The 16,872-nt window shown below is 31.8% G+C and overlaps 1 protein-coding gene across 8 annotated transcripts in view; it reads left to right on the top strand.

Annotated features, from left to right (window-relative positions):
- Nucleotides 1–16,872, top strand: part of FUT9 (fucosyltransferase 9) — a 172,421-nt gene that overhangs the window by 43,155 nt on the left and 112,394 nt on the right. The window contains exon 1 of one of the 8 annotated variants that reach the window (XM_088795550.1): nucleotides 16,030–16,060. The exons of 6 other annotated variants lie outside the window; for them this stretch is intronic. The gene's annotated coding sequence lies outside the window, so the exon portion shown is untranslated. Of the gene's footprint in view, nucleotides 1–16,029; nucleotides 16,061–16,872 lie in introns of those variants that run through there. One more of the 8 variants, XM_088795552.1, reaches the window with a different exon arrangement.

Genomic DNA, 16,872 nt, shown 5'->3' with positions numbered 1-16,872 from the left:
TACTCCACACATGGCAGCTATTCAATGTTTTAGTTGAACACATAAATGAATGATGGAAACAATGAAGGAAGGAATTGAAAGCTTTTAGTTAACCATATTTTATGGTCCATGATTTTTCATTTATTTGTTTTAGTATCTCTCACACTGAGAGAAGAAGTGTAAGTGCAGGAATCAGGCAAGTTTCTGGAAGGAGTATACCATACTCAACTACCTTGAATTTTCAGGAAGTGGAATAGAAAAAGATCTTTACAGTATCTACAAGTAATTCCATTCTGAAGTAGATAAAATGTATATACTTATACTTGTATCAGTTATACAAAATTTTTCCCATACTCTGTCAGTTTACTGATTATTGGGGGCTTGCTATCCATTTGAGGAAGCTGGCCTATGGGTCCCATTGTTTTAAGAAGTTAAATGGATTCCAAATTGACCATCATGGTTGGAATGTAGAAGAACATGTCAAATTAGGAGAATGGTGGCCTCGTTTTACAGTAATTTAGAGGTGGTGAAAGGTGCAAATGACTCTCCATGACAACAGAGTTGTCAAGTATCAAATGATAATATCAGACCTGTGGTTCAATAGAGCACACATGTCAGGGAGTAGAGGTATAGAAGCAATCAGTATACTTGTTAAAATTGTTATGTCTATATTAAAATAATTTTAAGTATAATTCTTCCTGATTCTAGCTTTTAATTTGGATTTCTACTCTACTGATCTATTATATACATTTTAATGTGAACCATACTAAATCACTTTTAGAAAATATATGAAGGCATAGAAAATTCTAAGTAGAAAGAAAAAAGAAACTAAGCGTAAACCAAATCAATTACTTTTTTAATTTTTTTCTTACTATAAGATATTACTTGGACTAAACAAAATCACTCAAAAATCGAGGTTATATAACTAAATAAATGCAGCAGTGACCCCAGCCATTTAGTTGTACAAACATCTAGCAGGTGAAATGACAGCATCTAAATCATAGATCAGCTAGGGTGAGGAAAATAAAAATTTTGGACTAGAACAGTTGCTTGATAAATGTATCCTAGTTTTCTTCAATGTTTACTTTTGATAAATGGCCAGACTTTGCCATGACTTTGCTTTGATATTTATCTTAGTCAATGGCCATTATTTTGTGACAACAATCTATTTCTTTATGTTATCTTGCAGCTCATAATTGTTAAGTCTTCTCACTGAAGTTTTCCTATCAATTTTGTAATTTATGACAGAAAGGGCTAAAGTTTCAACTAAAGTGTTTTAGGCATATGGCCTGTAATAAAATTTAACAATAATAGACCAGTTTTGTGGCTGTTAGCTACATATATAACATCTAGAGGGGAAATATTATGGAAGGCAAAGCAAATATCTAACATGTTTTTAAATTCAAATTTCTTTAAACTATATATAAATTCTTGAGAAAATTCATAGACTTGCAGCTCAAAGAGACACAACAATATTTCGTTTGACATACTGATCACATGATGTTAGAAGCACTTAATTGCTTCTAGGTGGATTACTCATATTGCCAATTCCTTAGAGAACTGAGCAAATTGCCAGGAATTTGTAATCGTTGGCATTTCCCTCACTAAACATAATTTTTTATTTCCCAAGTTTGTTGCTCTTATGGCTATAGGAGTCCTCCAGAGCACACTAGAGATGGCAGAACTGCAGGAACAATTCTCTAAGAGAGCATTGTTCTTTTGAATAGTTCATTTTAAAACATTTAAACTGAATAACTGCACAATGACTGTACTAATAAGACCTGGACTAGCCCTGTATGACCATCCAATTTAATTGCTCTATTTTATAAATAAAGAAACTTAGCCTAAGAAGATTTTTATGTCACCCAAAGCAACTTAGAAAGAAAGAAAAAGCATTCATGTGACACTAACAACTGTTCCAGAAAACACCTAACCCAATGTTGTAATAAAAATTATCCTTAGAAGTCACATGGAACACGAGCTGAAAATAAAGTTTTCTTGATCCTTACTCCAAAGTTGTGTTGGGGCCAAGGAATCCACATTTTTTCAGTTTAGGAGATTCTGATGTCTAGGGGATTCTGGCATAGTCAATGTAAGAACACTTTTTGAGAAATACTGTTCTCTATCCCATTTCTTCATAAACATAAGATAATCTTCCGCATTGCTTTGGCTGTACACAAGATTTCTCAATAGTGGGATTACCTAGCCATGCAGTTTTATAAATATCTAATGTAGTAGACTGAAGTTGGGAAGGGACGGAGTAGGGTGTGTGTGTGTGTGTGTGTGTGTGTGTGTGTGTGTGTGTGTAAAATTCAAGGTAGTTGAGTATGGTATACTCCTTCCAGAATCTTGCCTGATTCCTACACTTACACTTCTTCTCTCAGTGTGAGAGATACTAAAACAAATAAATGAAAAATCATGGACCATAAAATATGGTTAACTAAAAGCTTTCAATTCCTTCCTTCATTGTTTCCATCATTCATTTACGTGTTCAACTAAAACATTGAATAGCTGCCATGTGTGGAGTATTGTATATTGTCAAGGTAAAAAAAAAAAAGATGACTAATACGCAATTTTTCCATTGAGGAATTACTAGCCCAATATATATGTATGTACACACATATATATTCAACAGGCTGTGCATATATGTTTGTGTATATATGTGTGTACACATATACATCCATATACACATGTATGTATATGTTTAGGCAAAGACAAGTAGTTCAGTATGACTGAGAGCACTGACAGCGTGTGTCTGCGGTGGGATTAAAGAGTTAGTGGAAAGTGTCTGGAAACATAAGACAACTTTAGAATATAAAAGATCTTGCGTACTTTGCTGACGAGTTTGAATTTTATCCTATAGGGAACAAAAAGTCTTTGAAAGATTTTCAACATAGGAATGATGGAATTATGCCTGACTATAATGAAGGCATCATGCAAGCAATAAATATTGGAGTGGTAAGTCTTTACCACACTGTAAGTAAGAGATGGTGGTGGCTTGAAAAAACAAATGGGTAAGCGGGGTGATGGGAAGGGCATTGACTAAGGATATATGAAAAACCAAATTGATAGGCCTTGGTAAATTATTTAGGGATATATGAGGAAGAAATGACTCAGGGATGACTGTTTGCAGCATGGAAGCACAGAAGTGTGGTTAAAAAAAATCAGACTTTGTGGTGAGACTATAAAACTGTTTTCACCACTTTTAATTTTATTAGTGAGATGCTGGGTAATTTGCTCAAACTCTTTCTGCCAAAATTTTCTTACTTGTAAACAGGTATAATAATTATTTTTACCTCATAGGGTTTTTATGAGGATTAATGAGTTAATATATACAATGATTTTAAAATCTAGAATATAGTAAGTATGGAATAAATGTTTCTTCTTCCTCTTCCTCCCCCTCCTCCTCTTTCTTCTCCCCCTCTTCCTCCTCCTTTTCCCTCCCCTCCTCCTCCTCCTCCTCCTCATCCTCATCATCATCATCATAGAACATTATTATTATCAACTGATGTCATGATGCCATTACCCAAAATAAAGTATTCCAATAAAGAAAATGATTTTGAGAAAAAGATAACAAATCCCATTTTGGACTGATCAAACATTTTAGTCAAACATCTAGGTAGAAGTGACAAGTAGATAATTAGGAATGCAGTTGTGAAAAGACATGAGAGCTAATGCATAAGTTTGGCAGTCAACTGCATACAAGTCACAGTTGAGGCCATGAAATAGTTTGTGTTGCCTAATTAAAAGTATTAAAAAAACAAGGGAAGGAAGGAATAATGACAAACAAGCAATGGGTAGAAGATAAGCCGTCATAGTAGCGGAAGATCAGCAGAGGTATAGTGAAAGAATGTGGACAGCAGTGTTGGAAAACTAAAGAAATATAACTCAATAAAGGAAGATGAAGAAAATTGCCTTGTCAAGTTCTAAAAGTAGGATATAGCCTAAAGAGTACTCAATGGAATCCAACAAATGATTATTTTGAATGAAGTAATTAACTAATATGATAATTGAGAAATTACTGGTAATGTAGAAAACTATTTGCATCCCATTCCTATAACATTGATTAGCATGTGAGTACATTGAAAATAAATATTAGACAAAAGAAAGCAGTTTAAGCAATGTTAGGTATGCAATTCAGATTTCAGTGGGCTGTTATTAATAAAGAAATGAGGAAAGCTATGTTTTGGTAAAAATATAATTGTAGAGATATTTTTCTTTTAAAGTGAATTATATCCCATGTGAATTTGTTCCAATACTATTATTCAACATTGTAAGAGTAGATATGTCAGCAAATTTTGTCCATGGGTAGAGGAACAAAAACACTTGCATATGAAGAACCTAAGAAAATTAACTAGAGGAAAAAAAAAAGTAAAATTTTTGACTCAAATATACTGTCTGAATGCAAACAAGTTAAATGCCAGAGAGTTCTTGTACACAAGTAATAACCAGATAGAAATTATAGTGGTAAAATGATTATATTTACAGAAGCAAATATGAAATATGATAGCAAAACCTCACCTTAACAAGAAATAAATGAGATCTATAATATTTTGCTTGCCTTAATAGAATAAATAAACAAATTCCTGAATGGGAAATTTGGAATAAAATTATTTACTTCCAGATCTGTTTGTATATTCAATTTAATTTCAATCAAAATCCGAATATGATACCTTTATGAAATTTAAAAATAAATTTTAAAATTTATGTAAACAAACAAATTTTGGTGAGATAACTTGGAGAAAGATGAATAAATAACAGAACAGATTTTTAAACCAAATTTAAACAATAATTGAAACTTAAAAATCAATTAAAGAAAAATAAAAAATCTCAATGGACACAGTTTATAAATAAATTATAAATTATTCATTAATTTAGAAACAATGGCTAATGAAATAAACAACACACAACTTATTAATAATTAAATATATGCAAATTAAAAACACACTAAGAAATATTATTTTACTTTTTTGATTAGCTAATACATGAGGGGAACTTATTACATTTAACAAAAATAATAATATGCTTTAAATGTTTATATTCTTTGTCCTATAATCATATTTCAATGAAACTATTTTAAGGAAATTAAAATATAAAAAAGACATTTTTAAAAATTTGCTTATTAAAGCATTATTTATAAAATAGCAAAATATTAGAAGCAACTTGTCTCACACAATGAGAAAAGTTAATTATGACAATCCATATTATCTAATATTATGCCAACATTAGAATTATTACATGGAAAATCATTATTATAAGTTTGAGTAAAAACCATATATTCTGGATTTTAGCAGAAACACAATTTGATTTAAAGCAGACTATATGTAATATGTCCCAAATAGTCTTTCAATCATCTTTCTCTCTGATCTCAATTATACATTGCTTTGCTAAGGATACAGTAATCTAAATAGAAAAATTGAAGTGTATGTAATTAGAGGCATACCAGATAGCTATTACTCTTCTCACTTAAATTCAGTACATATATTTAATATTACTGCCCAAAGTAAAGTAAATATGAGCACTTTCCAAAATTAATTGACCAAAATTGATATTAAAGCAATGTTGGTCAATTACAGTAGCTAATGCCTATAGGTTAAAATTCATTGAAATCTGTACTTTGAATTTATGAATCAATTGAAAGTAGATAAGAAATTCAAAAGCTAGTAGAGGAGTTTCTAGAAGCGGAGCAAGTGACAAACACGACAGCTGCTGTGTTTACAGTAGGAAACTGCAGGTTGGAGGGATTGTCCTTGAGGAACAGGCACTGGAAGAGCATCCTTAAGTGAAGATTTGTGTGGACCTATCTCTGGGCGGCAATTACCCCAGAGGGGATTTGTTCTACTTGTCTGGCAAGAAAGCATGTGTTCTGGAAGTTGGGTATTATGGGGAGGATGAGGATGAAAAACATGATGTGAATTTAAGGGTTTAAAAAATTTTCCCACATTTGCCCAAATATCATGTTTATTAATTTTTTGCCACTTTTCTTCATTCAAATAAATGATCACAAAGAAAATAATTCTGGAAGTAGAAGATGGTATTGTTTATGGCAAATCAATTATGTGGAAAATGAAGTGTAAGTTCCATTTTAGTGGAGAGTACCACGAGCACTGAGCAGTAATTCCAGATACCTGGAAGTTATGCCTGTTTAACCATAAACAAACTTGAACAAGACTCAAAGTTGTTCTAAACTTTAGTTTCCTCGCCTGTAAAATAAGGGATTTGTTTTTAAATGACCACTAAGTTCCATTCTATTCTTAAATTTTTATGACCATAATTCCATCAACAGCCACTCCCCAATGATAGTGATAATATTTGATTTCATATATTGGTACTATTTAGCTAAGTATGGTACCAAATACTTTCTATGCATTATTCTATTTACTCATTGTAATGACTTTATAAAAATAGGTTCTATTATTAATGAGGTTCTATTAATATTAGGTTAATTATTAAGGTCATTATTAAGGTTATTATTTATTATATGGATTATATTATTAAATAGGTTATTTATTATTAATAATAAAACCTATAAGAATAGGTTCTATTACGAATACTGTATTTTTAATGAGAAATTAGGAGTTTAGAGAGGTTAATTAACTTGCCCAAAGTCACATAGGTGCAATTGGCAAAGTAAGGATTCAAACGCAACTGACTGCAAATCCCAAACTCAGAACCATTCCACTATATTTCCTCTCTATATCTTCTAATATCTTATATAAGCAACCAAAGTATATTAACAGCTGGTTGCAAGCATGTAAGATGTTCATTAAATTCACTCGATGATTTATAAAGTTGTTTCTTACTCCTATTATTCTCTGCAGCATCTAGCAGATTGGCTTACAGATACATCTTCGTTGAATACACTGAAAATAGCAATTTTTTCTCCTTGTATGCACTTGTTGGGATCTTTAAGATCCATAACGGTTTGACATACACAATTTGCTGTAAGCTTGGCACACACTTAACATTGTATTAACATAGTTATTTTTATAGTGTCTTTGCCTGCATAGCGTCTTTGTCACCTTTTTTCATAAAAGGACCACATTGTTTCTTCTCTGATTAACAGAGTTCACTGGTTAATTCATTAGTAAAAAAGAAGATTTTCTGAAGCTGTAATTTTGTACTATGTATTTTAGTTAAAATAGTTTTCTGTAAGAAGTTCACAGGTGTAGTTAAGTAAAGTTTATGGTTACTCTGAGTATGAGAGAAACTGAATAACAGATGCTTTTAGTATTTTGAACAAATTGAATTATACAGCACCTATAAAGCTTTATTTTGCTGGCACATTGAGGCCAGCAGTATCTAGGCACTAGACTTACAAAGAGGAACCAGACGCTCTTCCTACTACCCTTAGGAGTCTTTCAGTCCAGCTGGAGAGACACACCTGAACAGTCAGAAAAGAAGACAAATTCTGTAACTTGTAACATAAGCACAGGGGATAGCACATTATATCTACCTGGACATGGTGGGAAAATGGAAATTAGGACAGATTTCGTAGACGATGAGACTTGTATTGCTCCCTAAAGAAGCGTTGGAGAGAGATAGGATGGTTTTATTGCTAAACGTGCAGGTGAAGTAAAGGCCTAAAGTTCTCTGAGTTTGGAGTGTGACAGGAAATAAAGGTCAGAATATCAAGAGTGAATTTGGGTTAGAGAGATGGGTTGAGCATCGTCAATATCCAGCTATTAAAATCTTTGCACTACATGAAGAAGCAGAGCTAGAGAAATTGGGGTGAAAGGACAATGGGAACCGCAAGCATTAAAGGGGTCATGATAAAGAAGTGCTAATGAGGGGTCAGAGAAAGTGCTTTCTCATATCTGTCCCTCCTTTGTATTGGTTCTCACTCCAGGGCTACCTCTCTTTGGCTGTGCTACCTTGAGCCGCGTCCATATCATGGCACAATTTCTGTCATCTATAGAGTGAGAGAATGAGACTAACTCATTCATTCCCAACCTAGGCCCTCAAAGGTAGTGACAGAATTCTTCAAACTAAATTAAAACTCCATATGATTTTCAGTATTACAAAGTAACAGTACACAGTATCTTGTCCACTGATTTTAAATCCTTCAAAATTGAAGATCTGTAATTAAAATAATGAAAGAGTCCTTACTGGTGAGAACATTGCAAACTGTTTGCTTAGATGGTTGCTAGAACTTTTTTTTAGCTCTGAAAACTTATTATTCTATTATCTCAGTAACTATTTGCAATAGCTGGTTTTCACATAAAATTTATACTGCACCAAACAATATTCATACTGTCCCCAGCCCTAAGAATGTAACCTGCCTGGCAGCTGCACATGGGCCATTAGCATTGCAGTTTACATAAAATACAATGATATCTGTTTTCTTTAGTTTGTTAAAATACAAAACACAACATTTAACATCTGAGTCATTTCTTGGGAGGAAGGCAAATGGCATAATGAAAGAGTGTGTTGTGAACATGATTCCCAAAGAAGTCTAGTTTATTAATATGTATCTAGTTAGGGGTCAGATTTTTGTTTAATTAGAAGACTCTTGGAAGAAACTAAATTTAGCTGTCTGGCATATCACTTTTCTTCTTCGTAAAAGATACAGGATCATAATTGCTCTCACCTAGTACTACACAGAGATTTCGTAAAGAACATTTTGGAAAGAGTCTCATTGTTCTTTTGAACATTGGAGGTCAAAAACCAGGACATTTAAAAACACTGTAGCCACCGACATAACCATATTTTTTAAAGGGAAACTATTTTCACCACTAAAAATTTGCTCTTGTAATCATATCAGATATTGTAACTGTATGAAATATAATCAATTGATTAATTCAATTTTAATTTTTAGACAGTGCATATATATATATAAACCTGCCTTAGTAAGAAGACTCAGCTACCAGCAGAAAGCTGTTACATCACATAAATCAGAGACCCAACAGAAAGTTGGTTGTGTCAGGAGCCACATTCGAAAATATATGGTGAAAATTTTAAAAAGTGGGGAAACAATGGAGGCTGCGTATTCTCCTAGGATACCTCAGTAATAAAGTCATTGACCAGGACTTGATGCAAAGAAAACTTGAGAAAGCATGGAATTCCCAAATTTTAATTTTTTACCATTTCATATTTAGTATCCAGGGGGAAATGATGGAGATTTTGTACTTCAGAAATTAATATTACTTTTCTGAAAAATAAACATGAGTTTTCTTTCTTGCAGAAGCAGGTCGGACAAGTATGAAAATTCAAGTCATGCATAATTTGTATTTTCTTAACTTTTAATAATTCATTCATTTTACTATATTTTGAAAGGAGAATTATGGATCAAATATTATAAAGACTAGGATATTCTTGTGATATGAAAGTGCAAGTGAATCTAATAGAAATTAAAGCATGTTTTAAACCTTTAGATTTTGGAAACTGCCAATTTTACTCGGTTGATTGCTTCATCAGTTGAGTATTAATATTAGTTAGCTGATTCCTTGAATTTCATTTCAACTTAAGTCTGCTGACTGATTTGACAGTACTCAATGAAAGACCCTTGTAGGATTCTAAAGTTTAATACATACATTAAGTTAGTTAAGAGAATGACATTCCTTTTCTCCTTCTACATGTTTTGCAATAGGTATTAACAAATATTTATAGCCCCAAATAGCCTGTTGTTAGAGCAGCCTTTGTTTGATGAATAATGAAACAACTGGGTGAGTGATATGAAGTGAGCTGTGACTCAGGGTAGTCGGTCCATTGGTGGGTAATCCTTCCATGGGATTCAGAAATAGCTCAGATTTTCAGTACCTTTCATTAGGAGCAGGTACCAAATACAGAAGACTTGCATTTTCTACAACGAATGTTAGTTTTTTAAATTGATGTTGAGACTTCAGGAAATATAGGAAGACTGTTTTCTTTTGGGGTGGGGCCTGCAGGCGGAAAAAATGATAGGGATTATTAAGATATCTTTGCAAAATATTAAGGATGGCAGGTTCACTTGATACGTAGTTTTACTGGCAATCTAGAAATCACCTGAGGGCTTTCAAGAGGCTGCTGAATTAATTTATCCTACTCTATGAATATAAATTACAGTCTATCTTTATCCGAGGAGACAAATGTCTACATATTTTTTGAGTTTTCACCTAAAATTTGTTTTTTAATTAGGCCCATTAAAAGGATATATTCATAATTTCACTGAGTGGGACAGAATTATCAAAGTGATCTGTGTTTATCGTTTGAAAATTGAACTGGCTTCATAAGTATAAAATAAATAAACTATTGGCAGTGTATTATACTGTTTGATATATAAACATAAATACAAAAATAACAAAATATTGCCATTTGCAACAATATGGATGGAACTAGAGAACATATGCTAAGTGAAATAAGTCACATGGAGAAAGACAAATACCATATGATCTCATTTACATGTGAAATATAAAAAAACAAAACAACTGAATAAACAAAACAGAAATAGGCCCAAAGATACAGAGAACAAGCTGATGGTGGGGGATGGGAAAAATAGGTAAATTCATGCTTAACTCCCAATAAAATGAAAATTTAGAATAAGCATGTTACACCATTGTTTTGTATTTGTGTTATTCTTTTCCCTATGGCAGCTGAAGTACTTCTAATAGTAGTTATTTAGTACTCAAATTTACCACATAAAGTGCTCAGCAGCAAATATTGTTGACCTAGCTTCACAAATTGGAACACTTTTGTCAGGTTTATATTCATATAAACAAATAGACCGTAATAAGGAAATCTTGATTGTTAGTTCACTGATGACTCTCTTTACTCTTTATTTTATTAATTTGTAAAATTTTGATCCAAGCAATATGCCAACATAATTAAAATCAATAAATAGTAAAAAAGTCTAGTAAAGAAAAACTGTAATTCTCCCCTACCCTCAGGCCTTGTCTTTCCCCAGATTGGCATCCGAGAGACACAATACTCTCAAATATACAATACCAGACAGAGTTCTAGTACAATTTTCTTAGGTTGCTATGAATTAATCAATGTTTATGTTCATTTTTGACTATGTCATGGTAAATGAGATCAGGATTCTTACATCCTCCTCATCCCACATACATGTCCCTTTTATCCAATCTCCTAAACTATTAATATTACAAACTATAGTTAGTACCATAGTCAATTTTTATACTATTATGATTATGTAGATACTCATTACTGATCTAAATTCTTCACTACTCTCTTGTACAACCTTTTCTTATTCTTGGAGTCAATAGTTTTGTTATTAATATACATGGCTTTCTATGTAACTATTCCTAACTTTTCTAACTTATCAAACCTATCAAAACGTTTTAATATAATATTTTAATGAAAAATTATCAGATAATCTATTAGCTTCTTTTCCCTCCTTGCCTTTTTTCTCAAGGAGCTCTCTACTTTTTTTTTCTCTCACACTCAACTAAAAGTTTGGTTAGTTGTAGAATTCCCTGTTAATCATTTTCCCCTAGATTTCAATGTCTCTTGATATTCAGTGTTTTCTTCTTAGAATTCAGAAGCTGCTCCTTTTTTCTGTTCCCTTTCACGTGATCTGCCTCCACACCCTCTTTGTAGTCTTGATTATTTTTATCCTTGGAGTTTTTAAATTTCAAGATAATACACATTAGTATGAATTTCTTTATAGAGTTATTGTCTTACATATTCCAACACTTGCAATATGCCCTTATTTTAAAAATAATTTTCAATTATTTTCTGTTTGTTCTATTTCTGGAATGCTTTTGAGTCAGGTGCTGGACCTTCAGAATTGACTCTATTGGTTTTGTTTTTTTGATTCCAACTTTTTTTCCTTTCATTTTCATTCTTTATTCTGAGAGATTCCCTTGACTTTGTTTTTCAAACTTTCTGTTGGAATTTTAATTTTGATAATATTTTCTCTTTGGCTACTCTAGCTTCATAGCATTCTACTGTTGTTTCATAGATACAACTTCTTCTATAATTCTGAGATATTCATTACAGTTTTTCTCTAATGTTCCTTTTTTCCATGTGCTCGCTTAGATTTCCTTCTTTCATATTACAGGCTAACCAAATATCCCTTGGTCCTTAGCTGTGCATTCGTATTTGAAGGTTAAGACCAACCAAAACTCACTATCTTTTCAGGCACTCACCACGTCACTATATTTAGCCCTGATCTTCACCTCATTTCTTCACCCTTTTCTGTGTCCTTATGTTCAGAGCCACTGTTGTTTAATTTCTCCTGAAAATAGATACTTGGTTTGTTTTCCCTGTTGGTAGACACCTTGTTTTTAAAGGTGAGTTAGAAAGACAAGAAAAACACCAGATCCCCATGCATTCTTTCAACCAACCCTCCATTTTCCGTAACTTAAAGTAATAACCAGTGTCTCCTAACTCTGAACTTTCCAGGATACCATGGTGGTATTGACCAACTTCTTGTTGTTCTCCCTGTGTCCAGACATTTAGATGGATGCTTCCTCCATGAAGTTAATTCAGTTAATACTTTTCTATTTGCCTCTGGTCCCTCCTGAGTCTCAGCTGCTGATATTCCTGGCTCCCGTTCTCTTTGACTGTTTAAAAACTTTTTATTCCTTTGCAGTTATTTTGGTGAGGTTATTGAAAGGAGAGAAAATAAATGCATGAGATCAATCCACCATTTTAATTGTATATTAGTTTATTAATTATCCAGATATTGGCCCCATCAATTTGCCTTTTCATATATAGATAAATGTCACTGAGGATGTTTAAGAAGACAAATCCCATCATTCTACAATCTATTTCTAATGCAAAAATATGATGTTAGTGTGAAAAATGAAAATAACCAGAACTGGAATTTTAGCCCATAACCTCTGTGAAAGGACTAAAAACTGTCTTACAGTAAGATGTTACTGTGGGAGTCCTTTGACATGAAGAGAATGACAATTATGTGTTTGAATAGTTTAGGAAAAACTAGTTGCTAAATTTAATCAACTCAGAAAATGAAAGGTTATTGTGGCAAAAATAGACCCATGTTTTTTATTTTATTTTAATGGAGAAGCAATAATGATTCTCACCAAAAAAGAAAGCCTCCCACCTTTACAATAAGGTATCTGTTAATGTTATTGCTGTACTTTAGGAAGTAGAGTAAATCCAGGCCAAAAGAAACACAAATTCACATGTATTCATGTCCTTGAATTAGAACTATGATGAATAAAATATTCATTGAACAAATATTTAACATTTTATTTATTATTATGGTTACTGTGATCTATTTCTCAGTAATTCTCAAAAATAAAGCTTAGTTGTGCTTCTAGAACAACAGTTATTTAAAAATGATTATTTGTAAGCAAATATATAAGTGTAGCTATGGAAAACAACTTGAATACCTATCTAGAATCTAGGAGTCAATTTAGTAGACCTTGCATAATAGCAGTGAGGAGATCAATAAAATTAAATTCTAAGGTGCATTTTTCTATGCGTAAGGCAACTCAGTGAAAGAATAAAGAACTAAAGTGAAGCAAAAACAAATTGATTTGCCTATTTATTAAATGTATGTATATCCTACCTATTCTAATAGCTAATTTAAGGTAAATTATTGTAAGAATCATTATACTGAGAAAATTATGAATGACCAAAATAAGGTATTCAAATATTCTAATGAATATTAAAATGAATATATCTCATATATTTAACCTTGAGTAGTTGGAAAACCACATTTTGACTATTCACCCTCTTCCATTTAAAAATCCACCCTCTTCCTTGCAGTGATCTCATCCAGTTCCATGATTTAATATAAATGTCATCTATATGCCATTGACTCTTAACTTTGTATCACCAGCCCTGATATATCTCCTTATCTCAAAACTCATATATACAACTGCCAACTTAACATTTTCTTGGGTACTGTCTATTGTACATCTCAAAATGTCATGCCTAGATCAGAATTCTTACTTTCCTGGTAAACATTTTTCTCACTTTAATAACATGTACCCTATTATTTATAAGCCCTAATGCTAGGATTCATTCTTGAAGCCACTTTTTAATTCATTTTGTACATGAAACCCATCAAAAAGTCTTATCAGCAATCACACCAAAACATTTATCAAATCTGTCCATTCTCTCCATCCTTATTGGTGAAATCCTAATCAAACTACGGTCATTTATTTTTATTTTGGTTTAATATCTGTGGAATATTTTATAAGGGAAATATATAAAATATTTATGTAAAGTGTAAGGAATATTTTTTCAATTATCATCCAACTTCAGAAATAGAACAATATCAACTGAATACCTTGAATATCCTCACTGATCAAATTGTCCTCCATTTTTTCCAGAGGTGACCAGTATCCTAAATGATATGCTCATAATTTCTTGCTTTTTAAAAAGTTTTATTTTGTGTGTGTGTGTGTGTGTGTGTGTACCCTACATAGATAATACATTCAGTTTTGATTGATTTTGAACTTTTCATTTTCATAAATGGAATTGTATGATATATAATCTTCTGTAATTTGCTTCTTTCTCTCAATATCTGATTTGTGACATTTGTTTGTGTTGCAGTGTGAATTTATAGTTCATTCACTTTCACTGTGTTAAACTAGGCAATTGTTTTATTATCTCATAATCTACATACTGATTGTAATTTGTATAAAGAGTTGGATGGTTTTCAAATTTTTCTTGATGTTTCATTGTTGTCATTTTGGATTAAAAACAATGCTATTACAACTATTCTTGCAGTAAGTCTTTTATGAATGTGCTAAAGGGTCTCCAAAGTACATATGTAGAGTGTAACAACTAAGTCCCGAAGTTTTTACATGTTTGAATGTAATGGATTATGCCAAATGGATGAATACGTATTTGTGCTGATTTACATTCCCATTAATAGTAGGTGAGTTACTATTGATCCATTACCTCATCAATATTCATTATTAGCGCTAACTTTTAAAAATTTACCCATCTGAAAAGTATAAGGATGCATCTCTTTGTGATTTAAAATTTGCATTTTCCAATTTCTAATATGGTTGAGCATATTTTCCTATATGTACATTGTAATTATATGGAAATATGCAATTAATTTTTTTCAGTTTAGGTCTTGTTCTTTTATTATTTTTATGGTATCTGCGAATAAAAACATGATTTTAATTCAATCACATTTATCAATATTTTTCTATGAGTTTGAACTTTTTAAGTCTTTTTTTAAAAAGAACCTTTCTAAAACATGAATTGTAAGGATATTCTCCTATGTTGTTTTCTATAGCTTTTAAAGTTTTGGCTTTCACATTTAAATGTTTACAATCCCTTAAAACAAGTTTTGTGAATGGCTCATGTAGGGATTTAATTTCATTTTTCATTTTGAACAGATATCCAGTTTCCACCACCATTCCTTAAATAGTCTACTCTTCCCCAGTGACTGGTAGTCCAATCAAATCTCCATACATATGTAGGTCTATTTTTAGCAAATTGTTTCTATTGGCTATTTCTTATCCCAAATACCACATTGCCTTAATTATATAACTATAACTTTATAATAATATAACTAGAGGGTCTTGGCTATTATTGTCCTTTTTTTCTTTTACGTAAATTTTAATTGGATTTCAATTTTCTTAGAAAAATTCTTTAAGTTTTTTTGTTTGTTTTCTTAATCGCATTGAATAGATAATTGCATTGTGGGAAAATTGAAGCTTTAATATACTTAGCCTTCCCATTCAAAACCTCAGTATACCTCTCCACTTATTTAGGATTTCTCTCATGGATTTTAATAAAGCTTTATACTTTACTCCAAAAAGGTTCCTACCTATTTTATTTACTTTCTTATTAATTTGTTTGTTTTATCTAGATACTTTATGTTCTTGGTTGCTTTAACTAGGAAGTTTTTGTTTGTTTGTTTTCTGGTTATCTAGTCTGCCAAAATGCTAGAAATAAAGAATTTTTCCAAAATTTCTTAACTAGAATCTTTTCACTGGTTTCTCTGCTTCCACTTTTGTCTCCTTATAGTCCATTCTCCTCACTTATCTCATTCTGAAATTCTTCTGCTTCTTTATCATTTGACGTGTTTGTTACCTGTCTTCTTTCACCAGAACTCAGCTCTCAGAGAGCAGAAACTTTGTCTTTTCTGATCACCAGTGTCTCAAATAAAGTGGTGTCTTAAAGAAATTGCTGAATAAGTGAATAGGTGAGTCATATATGTTGTTAATATCTCAGAGTGCGTAAGTCCACATAAGGGTTTTGCCATTCTCATAAATAGATTGTCTTGGCTATTAATTAACCAGCATAGGCCAAAATCATGGAATTGAAAACCTGAGGATAATATTTATGTGTAGCAAGTAATATCAAAGGAATTTATGACCCATTTGTTTATTCTCTTCTGTTCTCTGGAAGCATTCACTGATAATTGGAAACAGGGAGACTTGAATGTTATCTACCCTGTTTCCCCAAAAATAAGACCTAGTCAGACAATCAGCTCTAAAGCATCTTTTGGAGCAACAATTAATATAAGACACGGTGTTATGTTATATTATATATTTTATATTATATTAATTATATTATATTATATTATATTATATTATATTATATTATATTATATTATATTATATTATATTATATTATATTATATTATATTCCTGGTATTATTTTACTATTAGACCAGGTCTCATATTAATTTTTGCTCCAAAAGATGCATTAGAGCTGATTGTCTGGCTAGGTCTTATTTTCAGGGAAACATGGTAGCTCACCTGTCATTCAGGGTTCCAGCACCTGTATTGCATCTTTGATGAATGGCCACATGATTTCCACTTGAACCCTTTCATTAACAGCATACTCTTTCCTCAGGCTTCATTCCATTTTCAACTAGATATAACTATAGTAGAGTTCTTTACACTAAATTAAATTGTACTTCTCTTGAGTCACTATTATTGATCTAAACTCTGCCAGATCAAATAAATAAATAAATGACCTCTTTTAGCATGATAGAGCTTTAAAAATTTT

The sequence above is a fragment of the Rhinolophus sinicus genome, chromosome 2 (assembly GCF_057876585.1).
Source record: "Rhinolophus sinicus isolate RSI-liver-muscle chromosome 2, RSI-T2T, whole genome shotgun sequence".
NCBI classification, from domain to species: Eukaryota; Metazoa; Chordata; class Mammalia; order Chiroptera; family Rhinolophidae; genus Rhinolophus; species Rhinolophus sinicus.
The sequence above is the reverse complement of the archived record's forward strand: the minus strand, read 5'-3'. Positions and strand labels throughout refer to the sequence as shown.